This window comes from Nicotiana tabacum, chromosome 1, assembly GCF_000715075.1.
Source record: "Nicotiana tabacum cultivar K326 chromosome 1, ASM71507v2, whole genome shotgun sequence".
Taxonomy (NCBI): Eukaryota; Viridiplantae; Streptophyta; class Magnoliopsida; order Solanales; family Solanaceae; genus Nicotiana; species Nicotiana tabacum.
Window position 1 is genome coordinate 148,305,107 of NC_134080.1, and position 18,642 is coordinate 148,323,748.

Genomic DNA, 18,642 nt, shown 5'->3' on the forward strand with positions numbered 1-18,642 from the left:
GGGACGTTTTTGGCTCTAGAGCTATTTTGTGATCTTGTGGTTGCCTCATTGAGGGCTTATGAGTTCGAATCTCGAACCCGGGGGTCATACTGTCTCGAGTTGTTGACGCCAGTCCCCGAGTATTCGGGACATTTTTTGGCTCTGGGCCGTTTTTTGCAAAAAATATCGAGCTTCCTTGAAACGCAAAATGCTTTTTGGGAAGTATTCTTTGATCACTTCGTACAAGTATACATGCCTTCGCTGTTAAGGGCTCAGTTGTTCTATACAGACATAGTTTGTTCGACCAATCGGCCCGGTACATTATTTTCCTATCGAGACCCCTTTTGGCGCATCTTGGCTTCTCCGAGTAGGTGACCTTCTAGGGGGATGTCCCCCAGTATTCGAGGTTGATTTCAAAATAAGCCTTGAATACTTGTTTAGTCTTCCTTAGGTAGAATATGGATCTCGACTCGTTAAAAACCTTGCCGGTAAAACCTTTTTGGGATAAAAACCCGATCGAAGGAAAATAGTGCAACGCTTGCTTTTGAAACCTAAGGCCTTCGAGGTAGAGAGTTCTTTGGCCGTTTTGATCGGACACATGTATTCAGGTTAGTGTAGAATGTAATTGAAAGAGAAAGGAGACGGTCATACCTTATGTCGGCGGTGTTTCGAGCCTTGATTTGTTTCAGCCGCTTGTGATGAGGACGCGGTACAGTCCCCTGCTTTATTTAGTTGGGGATAGCTAAGAGTGTAGCTTGTTATCGCTATTTTACTGTTTTCTTATCCTTCGGCTCCTTCAAAGGTGGAGGTACCGGTGTCAGGGCCACATCGTGTACCGCGAACATTTATCTCGCCGCATATTGTTCCTCGAAGACGGTTTTAATTCCATCCTTTGTCCAAAATTTTGTCATTTGATGGAGGGTGGATGGTACTGCTCTCATGAAGTGTATCCATGGTCTTCCGAGCAAGGCGTTGTACCTCATGTCTCCTTCGATGACATGGAATTCGGCATTTTGGGTTGTGCCGGCCACGTTGACTGGGAGGGTGATTTCCCCTTTCGTTGTTTTGTTCGCCATGTTGAATCTGTTGAGGACTCGAGAGGCAGGTATGATTTGGTCAAGCAGTCTGAGCTGCTCTACCACCGTCGACCTGATAATGTTAGCCGAGCTACCTGGATCCACAAATACACGTTTAATTTGAAATGTATTTACAAGAAAGAGATTACCAGGTCTAGATGTCCTTGTCGCTGAATGTGAGAGCATCCTCGGGTATGTATCCCCGAGTTCGCTTTTCTCTAGTGATGGATATTTTTGTTCTTCTCATCACGGGCTCCTGTGGGGCATCGATGCCTCCCAAGATCAAGTGGATGACATGTTGTGGCTCATGCGTATCGTTCTTCTCGGCCGCCTCTCTTTCCCGTAAATGATTTTTGGCCCAGTCGCTGAGGAACACTCGGAGGTGACCTTTACTGAGTAGTCTGGCTACTTCTTCTCGGAGCTGGTGGTAGTCATCGGTCCTGTGGCGGTGCGTGTTGTGGAATTCACACACTATGAGCACCTAATTTTTGTCATACATGAAAATAACTCCTAAAAATAGACCAAAAATAATTTTAATTGATTTTTAGGAGTTTTTTTTATTTAGTTGCATTCCATGCATTTTTGATATTTTAAAATCATAAAAATTGTCATGTTTTAATTTCATGGCATCTTAGGTTCAATTTGCATGTAGGAATTAATTTTATTAAGCAAAAATTAAAAATCACAAAAATGGTCATATTTAGATTTTAGCCTTTAAAGTTAGTATTTTTCTTTAATTTTAAGTTAATTAGTTGTTTTAATGTTAAAAATAAATAAAGAATTTTGTTTCTACAAAAATAGATTGATTTAAGATTTTAATTAATTAAAGAAAAGAAAAGAAAAAGGAAAAAAACAAAGAAAGGGAAAATAAGAAGAATATATTTTTGGTCTTGTCTCTTTTAAAATTGGGCCGATTTCTAAAATGGCCCAATTAATTTTTAAGACCCAAATTCCGTCAAGCCCATTACCCCATCCTTAACCCTAGACCCCTTACCATAAATACACACATTAGGAAACCTAGGAAAAAATGACCATCAGATCCTAGACCCCTACACAACAAAAACAGTAGCTTCTTCTATTCCAAAATTCCGAAGACTAAAAAATAAAAATAAAATAAAAAAGGACCAAACAATTCCTAAAACTGGAAGCGGCCGACCTTCAAGAGAAAAGCTTTTAACCTCCTTGCTCTTTTGGACAAACAAGAACGCAGAAAGGATACACACACACATATACAATGAGAAAAAAGGAAACGACTGACCAAAAATAAGAGCTTTAATATCCAAAAATCAGCAGCCAGACCCCACCCTTTCTTCATCAAGACCGGCGACCCCCATCTCCCTGAACCTGAGCAGCCGTTCCCAACTCTATAACAAAAACAGAGCCTCACCCCCACTTCCCTTAAGAAGAATCGGCCAGAACCTAACAGAGAGAGAACCAGCGCCTTCCTCCCTTTCTGGTGATTTCATCTTCTTCTTGCTCTCAACCAAAAAAGAGACACACACACACACAACGGTCGAGGTTGCTAGTTCGAGGTTCTGTTAGAATTTTCTTCCGGTCAGTTTGGTGTTGCATGGTTTCGTTTTATTCTGGAAGAACGATCATTGAGGTGTATCCATTTCATGAAGAAGTTTGTCTTATCAATCTATTGACAGAATTTCCATATCAAAGGTTCATTTCCTTTAATTTATTTTGATTCATTTCCTTGAATCCATTGTTTTCCTTACATGAATGCTTCTATTATTTTTAGTTTTTTTTGTTTAAATATTTTATTATGTGATTTTGTTTGCTTGATTCATATCAATTCTATCAGCAATTAAAGAAATAAATTTTCTCCATATGTGTTGTTTGCTGGGTTAAGTGAGAAAGAAACTAAGTACTAGATATGGAAATAGTGGGCTGTAGCATGCTAGAGTCGATTCATTAAGTTGACGGGTTTTGTTTATTGGGATGTTGTGTAATCTTGAAGTTGGAAATGAGATACTTACCCAATGGGTTTAGTCTGCCGGCCCAATAACTCTAGTATTTATTAAGTTCCAGGAAGATTTTTTCATGAGGGAAATTTGAAAAACACTAAGTTGGGGTGAGTGAAAACTTGAGCATTAGGGTTTCTTATATAGAAGTTGAAGTTCCCTAAGCTGAGTTATAACTCCAATATTCTATTATCAAGTTGGTCTATTTTAATTAGAATCCTAGTTCTCTCGAAGTTTCCTTCATTAAAAACCATGTGGATGGACTACTAAAATGACACTCAGCTCAGTTTGCTATTAAATGGCATGTCTTTTTCTTAATTATATTATTATATATGAAGAACACAAGATCAATTAATATCAAATAATCTTCATCCCTCAGCATTCCCTTCATTTATTTGAATTGGTTTATTCTAGCATTTAAAAGATAATTCTTGCATTTTTTTGGGTAAAAAGATGAATATATGGCTCATAACGTCAAAACCAAATATCGCTCGGTAAATAATTGCACCGTAGTTTGCTTTTAGGCACGCTTTTAATCTATCATCGTGATTATGAATACGTTCGCGTAAAAGTTATGATTTTTCTAAAATAAATCAAGGTATGCGTTCGCGTAACTTCAACCAAACTTTCTTATAAATTAATAAAGCATGATTAATTGTGGACACATACGCGTGACATGTTTTTTAACGCGGCAAACAAAATGAGTACATGTACTTGTGACTCCATTCTTTAATTATGAATAAATCAAGCAACTAAAAGTGGTTAAAGGCATAAATGCACAAAGGTCCTAAAATGAGTAATTAAATAATTTATTTAAGCCAAGTATAAATTGATATGCGACCGTGCTAGAACCACGGAACCCGGAAATGCCTAATATCTTCTCCCGGGTTAACATAATTCCTTATCTAGAATTTCTAGTTCGCAGACTTTTAAATAAATTCGAAAATTTCCTCGATTTGGGATTTAAAAATAAACCGGTGACTTGGGACACCAAAAATAAATTATTCCAAGTGGCGAGTCTAAAAAATTAAATAAAATAATTCCATTTCGACTAATGTCACTTTAATTGGAAAAAACTCCTTTATGCCCCCTCGTATGGTAAAAAGGAGGTGTGGCACACACTAAGTTATGACTTCTTTGCGAAGGATTTGATTGCACAGGCCTGGGCCACCTCGCGTCTCTGATTTTACTAATGGCGAACACGATGTCTGATACATCGATGTTGCAGTTGTAATCCGAAAGTGAGGTACCTTCGTTGGCCCTGTGTGCCTATCGAATCCAGCTCTGTTGATGAGTCCTCGAGGATTTCGACCTCGGTCCATTCTTTGATCATTGTGGGGTATGTTACGCCTCGGGGCATTTCTCCTGTCTTCGGTGTATGGCTGGTACCTTTCTTTGTTTGGCTTTGGCTCCATCGCCAGAAGCCTGCTTGGGTATATCGAGCTTGAGGGGGCTCCTAGTTGGTCGTCCTCGACCTTGAGTTTCGATTGATATCGATTGTGAACGTCCGACCAGGTCACGACGGGATATTCAACCAGATTCTATTTCAACTTCTTCGAAGCCACCGAGCTTCATTCATTCAGGCCTTGAGTGAAGGCCTGCACCGCCTAGTCGTCGGAGATTGGTGGTAGTTCAATTCGTTCTATTCAAAAGCAAGATACGAACTCTCACGGCATCTCATTCTCCCTTTGCTTGATCTTGAAGACGACAGACTTCATTGTTGCTACTTTTATGGCACCAGCATGTGCCTTTATGAAAGAATCTACCACCATGGCAAATGCGTCTATGGAGTTAGGAGCTAGGTTATGATACCACATCATGGCCCCTTTCGAGAGCGTTTTTTCGAACTCTTTCAGTAAGACAGACTCGATTTTGTCGTCCTTTAGGTCGTTGCCTATTTACCGTGAAAATGGTAAAAACAATTAAATTTGTAAATGGGATTCTAAAATATGTGATCTATTTTTATGCTAATTGTTAGTGCAGTTTATGTGAAGGGTATGAAGTTCAATGAAGAAATAGAAGCTAAAACGAGGCAGTAGTCAAACCGAGATGCTTACATCCCGAGCCTCGGACTGGTCAATGAAGGACCTTGATGCTGATATCTGGCTCGAGCTCGAGCTATCAGGGGTAGTCGAGGATCGGATAACAATTGAGATATGATCAAACAAGGCTCTTTATGGCCAATATCATGCAATGAATTAAGAATAAGTATGAAATCAATAAACGCTAAGAGTGGCCTCGAGCTAGTAGGAACGAGTAAGTTAGAGAGAAGATAATAGAGAGAGAGATATTATTGATCTTGTGGAGAATGGTTGGAGCAACATCATCCCTTTACAAAGTACTGTGGGTTCCCTTTGTATAGGAAGGGAACCCGAATATAGTACAACATACGTTAATTATAAAGTATGGAGATGGGACGGCTTAGACTTGATGCTTCGGCATAGGCCCTGGATAGGTCGGCCCTGTTAGATTTAGTTGCGTGCCTTGGGAACTTCCTCTTTTGCTCTAGCCCCGACCTTCATCTTCTTTGAGTCAGGCCTCGACGAGCCCCGAGTGAGGGGACTCGGTCGCGGCTCCATGCCCTTGGGGCCTCGAGTTATTCTTCCGAAGTGGCTTGATAGCGAGAAATTAAGTCCTCTGATTTTCCACATACAGATAGTCTCCGCATTTCCCAGAACGAAGCGATGGGAAATGATTCTAACACTTGACTCCACGAGCTTCTTACCGTGACGTCATACCAATGATGCAACCTGTGGCGTGAGCCTTTTTGGCCACCGGGGTGTCCCATGGACTTGTGTATTTGACATCATTCAATGCACTATCGATTCCCGTTCTCCAAGATGAATGCTCTACCGTCGATTTGGTTCTTTAAGAATGCAGTAATTGCGTCTGCCGGTTAATCTTCCGAAACCTCGATGATCGTGTCATTACCCGATGTAAATGGGGGTGCGTTGGCATTGGTATTTCTATCCAAGTACCTTCGTTAGCTCATTTGCCCATTTCTTCTTATCATCTTCCTCTATCCTTGAACATTTTGCTTGGGGCTCATGGCCTCAAGGCCGTTCGGTAGAGCTCCCGTAGGCTGTGTTGCGGCCTCTTGTCGGAGCTTCCCTTTGCCGAGCACGACCGTGCTGTTGCGTTGCTGTTGTGGTTTTTGTTATGTTTGTTGTTGCTGTTGTCGTTTGCCCGAGCTAGTAATAGACGGGGAATCGATTCTCCCTTTTTGTAGACAGTCTTTCGGACTATGCACTGTTGCTCACTCTACTACCTAGGCCTGGTGTGTCACTTCATCCCTTGGGTTTTTCCTTTCCCAAGGGATAAAATGGCACTACCGGCCGTCGAGGCTGGGGCCCACCGAATCTTCGACCTTTGGCTTTAACGGGCCATGTCCCTTTTCTCTGCCTCCTCTGCATCCCCCCTTTTCCTCTTCTTTATCTTTTCCCTTGGTGGGAACCCTTCCCGGGATCGAGCTGGGAACCTAGAGGAGATGGTGGTTGAAGGAATCACCCCCGAAGATGCGAGCTTCGAGGGGCCGGCGCTCGAGGATGCTGATACCAGAGATGGACCTTCAAGGACGGACCAGGTTCTTGAGTTTCATCACATGTACATCCTTCCATTCCTTTGTTTCTGTGTAGAGATCCTCTATAGGCTTTTGTAATTGTACATGGATATTTATGAATATGAAGATACTTCATTGATTTCTGTTTTCGATTCTTGCCCTATTATTGTATGCTCTCGTGCCCTTCGAGGCCTTTGAATGTTTTTTTTTTGTTGTTGACCGCTGATATCTAACTTGGATGCGAGGTTTCTGTCCGATCCTCTGCCGATCGACGTGGATCTTTTCCAAGTCCATCGTCGTACCTCGGACCAAGCTTGAATTGATCCGATAGGCTCGGGCTGTTGATAACAGGATAAATCTAGGTAATTTGGCGATTGTTCACGCCTCCACTTGTTTATATTTCAATATCATAATATGGTTAATTGATGAAAAATGGGCTCTAATTGTGAGTTGTATACATTTCAGGTTGAGGAGCCTAGGTGATACCTTAAAAGTGTGATTGGAACCATTTTGGAGCAAGAAAGATTTATCAGAGCTGAGTATGCTTGAAGACGAGGAAAAGAAACGACGAAACAGGAAGCTGGACATGCGCGCCCAGATGCGCGCCCGCGCTACTTTTAGCGCGTCCAAGACAGAAGCCTCGCCAACTAGCGCGGCCACATGCGCGCCCAGGTGCGCGGTCGCGCTAGTCCAAATTTCGGGAAGAATTATTTGGGGGAAAAATTGGAAATCTGGAGGGAAACCCACTTAACCTATATAAATTCAAGCTCGCCCAAGGAAAAGAGGGGAGGTTTTTGAGAGTCTAGTGCAAGAAATAGAGAGGCGAGACGCAAGGAGGAGTTTTGACCATCAAGTTCTTATTTTCTTCTCTTTGTTTTTGCTATTTGTGATGAAATTGAACTTATTTGTGATGAACACTAGTATGAGTGGCTAAAACCCATTATTCTGGGGTCATGGGTAAAATATAAATGTTGTTGTTTGGAGTTTAATTTGACAAAGTTGGTTTATCATATTGGGTTGTTTATTTACTTCTGCGTTTAATTATTTTGCTAAGTAGCTAACAGTGAAATACTATCTACGAATCTTTAGTTGAACTCGAGAGTGGGAACTTTAGATTGCTTATAGAATTAAATAGAGCAAGTTCTTCAACCCGGGCCTCGGGGAACAGATTAGCAATTGGGATAGACATATACCCAATTGCCTTGTTTGGTTGAAATATTGGAAGTGTAAATGCATTTTCGTTAATCTTAATTCCATAGACATATAGGCATTGGGTTAACTTGAATAGGCGAGTAAGAACTCGACAGATTCTTATGAGTAATATCAACCATGTCAATCAATAACCTAGATAAATCGACTAGTCATTTTAAGACAAGAACATAACACGATTGTTAATTAGCCTGTGGCCCTGGAATATCCTCTCCTACTGTTTGTTACTTGAAACTGTTATTTGTTTGGTTAATTGTTCTAGTTGGATTAATTCTTGATAGTTTAGGTAGTAAAACAATTACATCTCTAATTTGTGAAAAACCACTTGGATAGATAAAGTAATTGGGTTTGAACCGGTCAATAGTTAATCACAAGTCTTCGTGGGAATGATACTCTACTCACTACTCTATTACTTGATGATCACGTGCACTTGCGTGAGGGTTTTTGGTCGCAACAAGTTTTTGGCGCCGTTTTTGGCACATTCAACATCGAGAGTTCGAGCCAGGGCAAAAAGTTCTTTTGTTCAATTCGAGGTTAAAGTTTTTTTCTCGGAAAGCTTAAATCTCGGTGGTCAGGCCCTTTTGTTGTGGTAAGTGTGAAGCCTAATGGAGCTGTGGAATTGCTGGATATGAGTTCAACTGGTACTTTCTTGGTGAATGGTCAAAGGATAAAACCCTACTGGGGCGGTGACTTTGCACATCAAAAGACCTCGGTGGATTTGACGGATGCGTGAGGACGTGTTGAGTCGTGCCGCGACGTTAAATCAGGCACTGGATGGGAGGCAACCCATTGAATTATTATAACTGTCATGCCGCAAAATTGAATCAGGCGCTGGTTGGGAGGCAACCCAACGATAGTAGTAGTGTTAATTTTGTATTTTAGGACGAACTAACCAATGCAAGTGACAAAGGGTATGTGCTAAGGCACATGAACGAGGTAAGAATAGGTGAAAAGTTGAAGAAACAAATTGCCCAGATGTGCGCTCGCGCACTTGGACGCGCTACCGGGCGCGCTAAATTTCACAGCTTCTGCCTTGGCCGCGCTAAAATGAGCACGCTCGCGCACCTGGACGCGCTACTAGCGCGACCGTGCACCTGGGCGCGCACTTGGGTGCGCTAGTTTCCTGACGTTTCTGTGTTGGACGCGCTAAAACTAGTGCGGGCGCGCACCTGGGTGCGCTAGTCCGTCGAAAACCCGGCGTTTAAAGAGTCTTTTAATTGTTTTTCATTTTTCTTTCTTTTTTCTAATTACTCCCCCCACATCTAATAAAACCACTCCCAAACCCCCATCCAATAAAACCATCTTCCCATACCCTTCCCTCTTCTAACAACTCCCAAACCCTCACCTCCCCATCTCACGACCCCCCCCCCTCCGAGTTCACTAGCATCCTCCCTATCCTCCTTCACCACAGGTATGAGCCCTAGTTTCTTTCTTCTCTTTTGCTCTCTTTATTTTTCAGAGTTGTTTATTGTATTCTTAGGCCTATGTTGTAGTAGTTGTACTTAGATTTTGTAGAGAACTTGGTGCAAGATGTCGTAGTGTTGGTGGATAATAAGTGTGGGGTGGAATCCCCCTTGATATGTGTTGTTGGTAGATGTATGGGGGTGGTTCTTGTTCTCAAAACCTTAAAAGATGTTGTGAATGCCTAATGCTCACAAGGTATTTGTGAAAAAGTCCCAATGAGCATGATTATGTCATTGTGACCACTTATGCGTGTGAAGTCTGAGTAACCGCATTAAGTCACAATATTTTTGTTGGGTTGGGCTAATGTGCTCCCGTTTTGCACGTATCATGACTCCCTCTAGGAAAATATGCGCCACAGGGGCCTCATCGAGCAGTCGGGCAGGCTCATCTCGGTCCTAGGGGGCTGCACCCGCACGATCTTTTGACAGCTCCAGATTTGTTTCGGGCAATGCTCAGCCCCGTTTTGGGGAAAAGGCTCGTAAAAAGCCAATTCCGGAGAGAGGTATCCATGTCAGACAGCTCCAGAGACACTGCCCTTATATGTACGTGGAGTTGGTGAGGCGGGGTTTGCACACATTCATCAATGAGCCCGGTAAGGGAAATGCAATGGTTGTGCGGGAATTTTATGCAAATGTGCCGGAGCATGATAATGGAGTAGTCATGGTGCGCCGAAGGGCAGTGAATGCTTCTATGGAGGCGATACGAACAGCCTACCAGCTGCCTCCACCTCCAGCTGCTTATGATGACTTCTTTGAATACGGTCACAACCCAACGAACAAAAAATAGGCGCGATTCTTTGAGACAATTTGTGCACCCGGGAAAGAAGTGATCTGGATGGACTCTGGGGAGAAGTTTCATTCCTCAGCACTCACCTTTGAAGGGAAGTGCTGGCTGCACCTCATAAACAACTGCTTGATTCCATTTCACAATACTACAGAGGTCAATGGACCCCGTGCTGCATTGATTTGGTGCTTTGGAAATGGTTACGACTTCAATGTGTCCAAAGTGATGCATGATGAGATATTCGTTCGCAGCCAAGTCAAGAGGTATGGTTTCTTTATCCCGTCTTTAGTTACTCAATTATGCAGGGATGCGCAGGTGCTTGAAAATCCAATTGTGGATGGGTTGGTAAAAAGGGAAGGCCAATTCCGTGCTGATAAGGTGACCACGGGCAAGGAGCCAGAAGTACTGGAGGTGGGAGGTGGCCAGTCTGCAAGCAGTAGCTCTGATAATTCTCATGATGGAGAGGATGTTGAGGAGAACATGGGGACAGCACCGCCAGTTCAGGAGCAAAATGTGGCAGCAGCAGGACCCTCGGGGACAGCAACATCTTCAAGAGCTGCCCGGGTTTCCCGTTTTACTGCAATAGAGGCAGAGATGGCTGGTTTGCAAACCTCGGTGACTGATTTGGCACTCGAGTCGACGCGATAGCTGACTGACAAGTGAAGTCGTAAAAGAAATTCATGGGCTGACTGCGAGCTCTGGGTCATGCGTGCCATGTCAACCCATACACCGTCTCCGACCAGGAGTGAGCCTTCAGGGGAGTACCTTTACCTCACTGCTCTTTAAAATTCTAAGCCATGGGGACATGTCTTCATTTTTAAGTGTGGGGTGGGGATTCCTTCAGTGTATATATGTGATTATATCACTTGACTATTTGTTTTGTTTTGTTTCATTTTGCTTTGATACGTTTGATGATGTTGAGTAGAAATCATTAGTTTAAAACAATTACATGGCTCGTCCCGACGATGGATCCCTGTCGACAGGGTTCTTGAGGGACTGAGTCGAGAAAAAAAATATATAGGAAGTCAATACGTAGACTCTTCCTGATGACGGATCCTTTAGACAACTTTCTTGAGGGAAGTTAGTCTCGAAAAAACACCAAAAAGATTTTTTATTTTTCTTTCTTAGATAGTGTAACAACTCCCCCTTGGTTTTTCTTGAGGCCACGGTTCTTTTCCAAGGGTTTAACTTGAACCGGGTATAGGTAGTTTTTTTTTTGTTTTCTTTTTCGATTTGTAGATTAGAGTAATGGGCTACGAGCTAGAGAATCAAAAGAGAACCCATAGCGTTGACACACCTGAACACAATAGACCCTAGAGTCTAACGCTTAGTCTTATTTGTTGAATCTCACTAAAGTGCCTTAATTTGTATGTTTGTTGCTGAATTGAATGCTCGTAACGGAGTGTCTTGATGAGCTGATCTGGAATGGGTCTTATTCCATGTGTGGTGAGTTTTTGTGTAGTCCATGTAGTGTACTTGTGTCTAGAACTTTCCCGGTATGTGAGTTGAAGCGAAATTTTGGGTGATACTCGGTTTGAAAAATGATTTTAGGTTTTCTTTGATCTTTTTGAGCTTAATGGCTTATCACAAATAAAATTTATCCCTAGCCAACCCTTTTGAGCCTATAAACTTTTGTTTGGCACCCGCATTACTAGCCTATACCCTTTGTTCTTAATTGACATCGTTTTGATCCTTTTACCTCTTAAAGCACTTTAAATGTGAGATGAGCGCCAAACGAAGTAAGAAGGAAATAAGTGTAGGGTGGCTTTTGAGTGGAACCAATAAAAGGAAGAAAGGTGCACTTGTTTTGTAGAATAATACACCACTAGCGGAAACCTAAAAAAAATAATACATTATGTCTAGTTCCAGCTAGTGGGTATGAATTAATATAGTGCTTACAGAAGAAGGGAGTATTTATAAGTTGTTATTGTTTGTGAAAGTGAAGTGGGTTGAAGAATGTGTGCGAAAATTGCTCTTGTTATGTGTTAAAGTGCTTAGGAGGGTTAGTCACTATTCTTAAATATATCATACCCGTCCCTTAGACCACATTACAACCATGAAAAAGTCCTAACTGATTTTGGGGCGAGCAAGCTTATATTAATAGAGATTTACATTAAGGGAAAGCTTATGGTACCAATTACATGCATGTGACTTCTTTTGTGGGAGTGAGCAATTTTCTTTGATATATGTGAGTATATGACTCGAATGTGTGGATTGATTTCAAATTTGCGTTGACTTCTCTTGTGAGGGCATATGATTCATGACGGAAAACCAAGTCTTGACTTTTGTGTAGAGTATGTTGAGGAAGTATGAATATTGCATGGCACTTGAGAGTCAACCTTTGAGGCTAGGATTGTTAACTGCTAGGTTTAATGTATGTAAAGTGTTCTGAGTGTAAAGCGTTAGGGGAGATGGCTAAGTGGAGAAACTTTTAGAATGCATAGTTTGATTTCTCGAGGACTAGCAATGAATTAGCTGTCAGGCCCTCCGAGCTGCATGGATATAGTACGTTGAGTATTGGAGCTTTCGAGAGTGGTATCTTGAGCGAAGGTCAGCTTCAGATACCTGGGGGTCTACTTTGAACTTGATGCAGATAGCCTTTTAAAGTGTAGTGGATAGACTTCCGTTAAGGGGTTGCCAATGCTTAGGCGATGCCTCGAGCCCTCCTAGAGCCTTCGTGGTTGGAGCTTTCGCGTGCTTACTCTTCTTTTTAGAAAGAAAAACCATGAGATCGGATACCGCCTCAAGTTCTATGATGGCGTTGAAAGATTCCCCAAGTCTAACTTCTTTTTTTGCGGAGATCCTCGAGGTCGGGCACTACCTCGAGACTGGAGACAGTACAGTTGACTCCTTGAGGCCTAGATTCTTGTCGATGGATGCCTCTGGGGTTGAGTACCACCCCGAGATATGTACCGAGGTTGTTGGCCTCCCGGGGCTTTACTCTGGATAGGCAAATCGTTGTTGTTTCCACATATACGTGGGGTGGATTTTGCTTCTTTAGGAGATCTGATTATTTTGGATAACTATCCCTCCGCCTTGGCATCGGGTCCTTTGTCTCTTCAGGCACAAAAAGCGTTGGCGCACGTCCTTGCTTTAGTTTGTCAATTCTACCATAGCCATGGCAGCTACTTCGGGGCCGGCCTGGTAGGAAGGGGAGAGTTCCACTCCCAGCGTTTAGGATCCACGGGAGTTCACTCTGAAGACTGCATCTTTGAGAAGAGAGGAACATCTGGAGATGGTGCGGAGTTACTGCGGATGGAGCGAGGTGATAACGCTGCAGGTGCTTTCCTCGGATGAGAGTATTACGGACTATGCTAATGGATTCTTGAATGTATACCTATATCCTTTCACATTTGGCCCCCTTGATAGGGTCGCGCTTGATTTCTACTTGAAATATCGGGTTACTTTGGCGCAGATACAATCGTCGTTCTGGCGAGTGGTGATGATGATGAGGTTATTTTCGAAGAAGGCTGGGCTTGAATTCACGCTCAGCCACCTCGTCAGGCTATACCGGCCCTTTCATCATCGAGGACTGTTAACCTTGTGGTGTCGTTCGTCCACGCCCTTTGTTGTCGATGATGAAGAAGATGGGGGTCAAGAGTGGGTTAGTTGATTCATCCGGGCCTGGACGTCTGACATTATCCCCGTGAAGCTCATGCCCTTTCCTGAGGGATGGAATTACGTACGTGAGTAGAGTGTCTGATGCTTCCTTAGATTTTCTTATAGTGAAAACTAGTTGAGTAATTGTGTCTCCTTCCTTTTTGCAGCAACTTCATGGATGCCGAGCGAAGTTCTCAATCTGCCCGGCTGGGTGCAGAAGTTGGCAACCCATTCGACTTGCGATGACCGTAGGTGGCGAGTTGTGTCCCATGATAGATGGGAAGCGAAATACCAGGGTATGAGCGTACGCTACACTTGCCTTGGTCTTCATATATTTGAGATGACATTTTCTTCTTTCTTTTGTATCAGCTTTGCCGATGTAGGCAACGGGCGGTTCCTTGAGGCGAGGGTGTGCACTTCTGGAGAGGGGAAGGAGTTGTCGGCTTTCGAGCTAAGGGACGATGGCGATAAACGGGATTTGCTCTCGTAGTGTGGTGGAGCTTTTAATGGGTCTCAACGGACCCGTGTCCTCGAGGAGAGTACATCACCCGAGACTGCTGCTCCCGGAGTGTTAGATCCCAGAACGGTAGTTCCTCCGAGTGAATATGTTGTGCCCGAGGTTGGTTCGGCCGGGGCCGAAGAGGCAGGACCAATAGGAGTGTGCTCCGCCTTTGAGGAAGTCCGCCAGCTTTAATTCATGGTGAGTTTCAGTGTAGTCCTTCTGCATTTTGCGCCTTCCTTTCTTTATCGAGTTTTTCTTTTGCAGGCCTTTGATAGGCTCAGATCTGAGCTGCTCCGTTAAGGGGCCAAGCTTCAGAATACTCTAGATTAGGGTGAGTCCCTTAGGCTCCTCAGCGAGGAGAAGGAGGTTGAGTTGATTCACTGGCGATACGAGGGGTATCGGAGCTTGAATTATGAGAGCTATTTGACGGAGCAGGTAACCTTTTGTAGTACACGCTTCGCTATTTTCGACCCTTAAGGTTAATCCTTTTGCCTATCTTAGCTATAGAAAAATACAGAGGCTTTGGAGTACCTTAGTGGCGAAGCGACCGAGTCAGGGATGCTTGTGGTGAATTGAGGGCTCAGGTGCAGGATTAAGCTTTAGGGGAGAGGGGCGCCTTGGCCAAGGTTCATGCCTTCGAGGCCCAACTCTGCTTGTCCTGTGACAACGCTACAGTTTAGCCAGATATGATCGGGAAGCTCGAGTCTGATCTCTCGAAGGTTAGGGCTGAGATAATCGATGCCCGGGCTGAAGAAGCATTAAGTTGAACCAAGGCTGATCAGGAGATGGGGATTAATGTGAAGGACGTTGCTGATATCCAAGCCGAGTTGAAGCGGGTCCTCGATCGTGAGAAGAGGATTGAGGAAAATGTTCGTTGCACATCCTGAAGAGAGGTACTCGAGGAGATCGGCGCTAGGGGATTTGTTCTCTTAGGGGGAGTTGGATCGAGCAAGAGCAGACGAGCGCGATCCTCGGTCAATTCTTACTGACTCCACGGAGAGTGAATCTGGGTCAGGTAGGCTGTAGCCTTTTGGAGCGGAGAGGAGATTTCGCCGCCTTTCCACTTTGTATTTGATATTTTCAGAGCATGTTTGTAGATGGAGAGCTCACCTTTTGTGCATGTAAATAAGAGAGAACTTGAAGCTTTATCTCTTTTATATCTCTCTCTACATAGCTTTCGACCATGAGGGCTGGTTCAGTGTTTGGCAGGAGCCCCGTGGGCCCCGAGCTAATTAGGCAGAGCCGGAGACTCTTTAGTGCCCTTTTTTATGCGAGTAGGCGTTAGGGCCTTTGTGCTTTGCCCAGCTGTTTTAGGCCTAGTCTCCAAGCCAGGCCTTGACTAGAGCTTACCTGACCTTCAATCTCCTCTTCCTGCATGGGCGGATTGTTGATTGTTCTTGTCCATTGCCCTTGGGCATTTGTGTTTCAACTCTTTTGGGCCCAGTCTCCGAGTCGTGTTGCCACTCGAGCTTTAATTGACCCTTAAGTTTTTTCGTTCCTGCATGGGCATATGACGATGACTCTTGCGCTTCGGGTCAAAGCTACCTTTTAAGTGTGTGGCCCGGAGGCTTGTTTGGCTGGTGACAATGGTACTTATGTTGTGCCCTTAGACATTTGTAGTTAACTTTTTTGGATCTGGTCTCCGAATCGGGTGACGACTCGAGCTCATTTTAATCCTCAAGTTTTCAATTTTTCAGGTTGGCGACAGTGGCTCTTACGCTATTTGGTCATTGAGACCTTTTAGTGTGCGGCTGGATGCTCGTTTGGCTGGCGATAATGGCTCTTACGCTTATGCCCATGGGCTTTTTGTAGGCTTTGTTTTCCTCTCGTTAAGGTCTTTTTGAAATGATTTTTCCTGACCCGTCGTTGGTTTGAGAAGAACCTCGATTTCAAGTCGTTAGCGGAGATATTCGAGCACCTCGGAAGGCTTTTCGCTAGTAGGCTGAGTAGCTAGAAGCTGTTGTGATTTGGAGATGACATGGTTGAAGCTCGTTTTCCTGTTGAGGGAAGGTTGTTTTAACCGGTTCATTTTGAAGTATATTCGAAAGAGTGGCCTGCGATTTTGTTAGCGACAGTCGGGCATCCCCGAGTCATGTTAATTTAGCTCATGCAGCCATTTTGACTGTAGTCATATGTGTTTGGCTAGAGCCATTTTTGATCCCGAGTGATAGTTTAGGCATCTACACCGAGGGTATGCCCTTTTGGGATTCTTACAAATGCGACGTATAGCCTAAACTTCAGGATTGAATTTTATGCCTGTAGTAAGGTCTTACAAAATTTTCATGCATGTTGAGGTATTACAGTTTGTCATGTCTGTTGAGGTCTTACAGTTTATCATGCCTATTGAGGTCTTACAGTTTTTGTTGCTATGTAGAATAGTTCTGGTTATACCAAGTCTTCCCGCTCGGGGTCTTATGGCCTCAGGTTTTCCAGTGTACGGCGATTGGCGATAGTCTCCAAGTCATCGAGTTTGCTTAGGCTCGAAGGCCATTATTTGTGAACTCGGAGTTACCTTGTTGGGGCTTTATGAGCCCGGAATTCCGACCCCGGTGTCGTGCGGGTTCCAAATAGTTGACGCTAAGTCTCCGAGTATTTCAGGACATATTTGGTGAAGGGATCCTGTCAAGAGTATGCTAAAATTTCCTTCTTTGGAGTATAAGATACTGAAAGATATTCTTTTAATGCTTGGCGCAAATACATAGTGTTTCATCATTGTGAGCTCGGCCCGCGCGGGCGTAGTTCCTTGGAACCATTTGGTCTGGTACATGATTCCCTATTAAAACTCAGTCTGTCGTTTCCTAGACCTTCCGAGTGGATAGCGCTTTCAAAACGGGGGGGGGGGGTGTCCTTCATCGTTTGGTTACAAAAGAAGGCCTGTGATCTTGTCGGATCTCCTTAGGGGGTACATTGCTCCGCTAAGAACCTTGATGGCGAGACCCTCTTTAGGGCGAAAGTCCGGCCGAGGGGAAAGAGCGCGACAAGTTCCGTTAGGGACTTGGGGTCTTTGGGTAGAGTTAGAACTTCTGAACGCCCTGGTCGGGTGTCTGCATATAGGTTAGTGAAAAATAACGAAGGACGAAGGTAGTTTTTCTTTACCGCGGGATGTGTAGGCGACGTTTTGGGGATTGGTATGTTCCTGCTGTTTCAGGGCGTGGACTCTAGTACGGCCCTCCGCTGTGTTTAATCGGTCTTGGCCGAAGATGTGGTTTGCTTACCCTTTGACTCTTTCAAGAGTGGAGATATTGGTGCCGGCGATGCATTATATGATGCAGAATTTCCCCTTGTCGTGTATTGCTTCCTGTCGACGGTTTTAATTCTGTCCCTTGCGTGGTATTTCATCCTTTTGGCAAAGTGGGGGCAGCCCTGTCTTTGGGCGATGCGCCCACGGTCGTCAGAATAAGGCATCCGTGCCTTGCGCCTCCCTTGGTGATATGGGACTCGGTGTTCCTGTCTAGGCCAGTCATGATGTACTAAGAGAATGTTCTTTCTCCTTGTTGCAGCAATCGCTGTTCAGAATCTGTCAAAGATTCGAGAGGTGGTTGTGTTTTGACCGGCGGCCCGAGCTGACCCATCATCCTTGGCCCGATAGTGCTGATCGAGCCACCTGCACTCATGTGCACATGTTTTATTTAAAACGGATTGAGTGAGGAAGAAGGTTACCAGTACATCATTGTGTGGTCTAGATGAGGCCTTGGTACCCTCTTTGTTGAATGTAAGGGCATCCTTGGGCTATATCCCAAGATCTACCTTTTCCGGTGACGAGAAATTTTGCTCTCCCTTTTACAAGTTCTTGTAAAGGGTCGTCGCTCCTCCATTGTCGTGGCAATGCGTTGTGTCCCATTTGCTTTGTTCCTCCTGGACGCCTTCCATACTGGGGACTGAAGTTGAATTCGGTCGCTCGTCAGTTCTCGGCGGTGATTTTTGTCGAGCGGCTTGGCATCTTTCCTTCGGAGCTGGTGGCTATCTTCGGCCCTACGGCCGTACTTGCTATGTAGTTCCCACGCCAGACTGTGATCCCTTTGAGAGGAATTCGACCGAATTGGTCCAAGCCATTCGACGTTCCTGGTTTCGCCTATGGAGAACATGATGTTTGGTATAGCAATGTGGAAATTGTACTCTGATGGGTGAGGCGCCCTTGTTGGCCATGCGTCCTCGTCGGATCTGGCTTTGTTAACGATTCCTCAAGGATATTTTTCTCGGGCCTTCTCCGAACGTTGCGAGGTAGATTGCATCGCAGAGCGTTCTTCCTGTCTGCGGCGCATGGGTGGTACTTCCCTCTGTTTGGCATTGGTTTCTTTACCTGGAGCCTGTTTGGGTAAGTTGAGCCTAAGGAGGCTCCCGGATGGTCATCCATGACCCTAATTTGCGACTGATGCCGGGTACGAGCATCCGACCAGGTCTTGGCCGGGTACTTGATCAAGTTTTGTTTGAACTGCCCCGAAATCGTCAGACCTGGTTTGTTTAGGCTTTGTGTGAAGGCATGTATTGCCCAATTATCCG

General features: G+C 44.3%; 1 long non-coding RNA gene across 1 annotated transcript; it reads left to right on the forward strand.

The window, feature by feature from the left end:
* Positions 1 to 2,733: 2,733 nt before the first annotated feature.
* LOC107777752 (uncharacterized) lies at positions 2,734 to 7,594 on the forward strand. Its single transcript, XR_001646257.2, has 2 exons — positions 2,734 to 6,946; positions 7,050 to 7,594. It is a non-coding gene; the product is annotated as an uncharacterized LOC107777752 (long non-coding RNA).
* Positions 7,595 to 18,642: the final 11,048 nt, after the last annotated feature.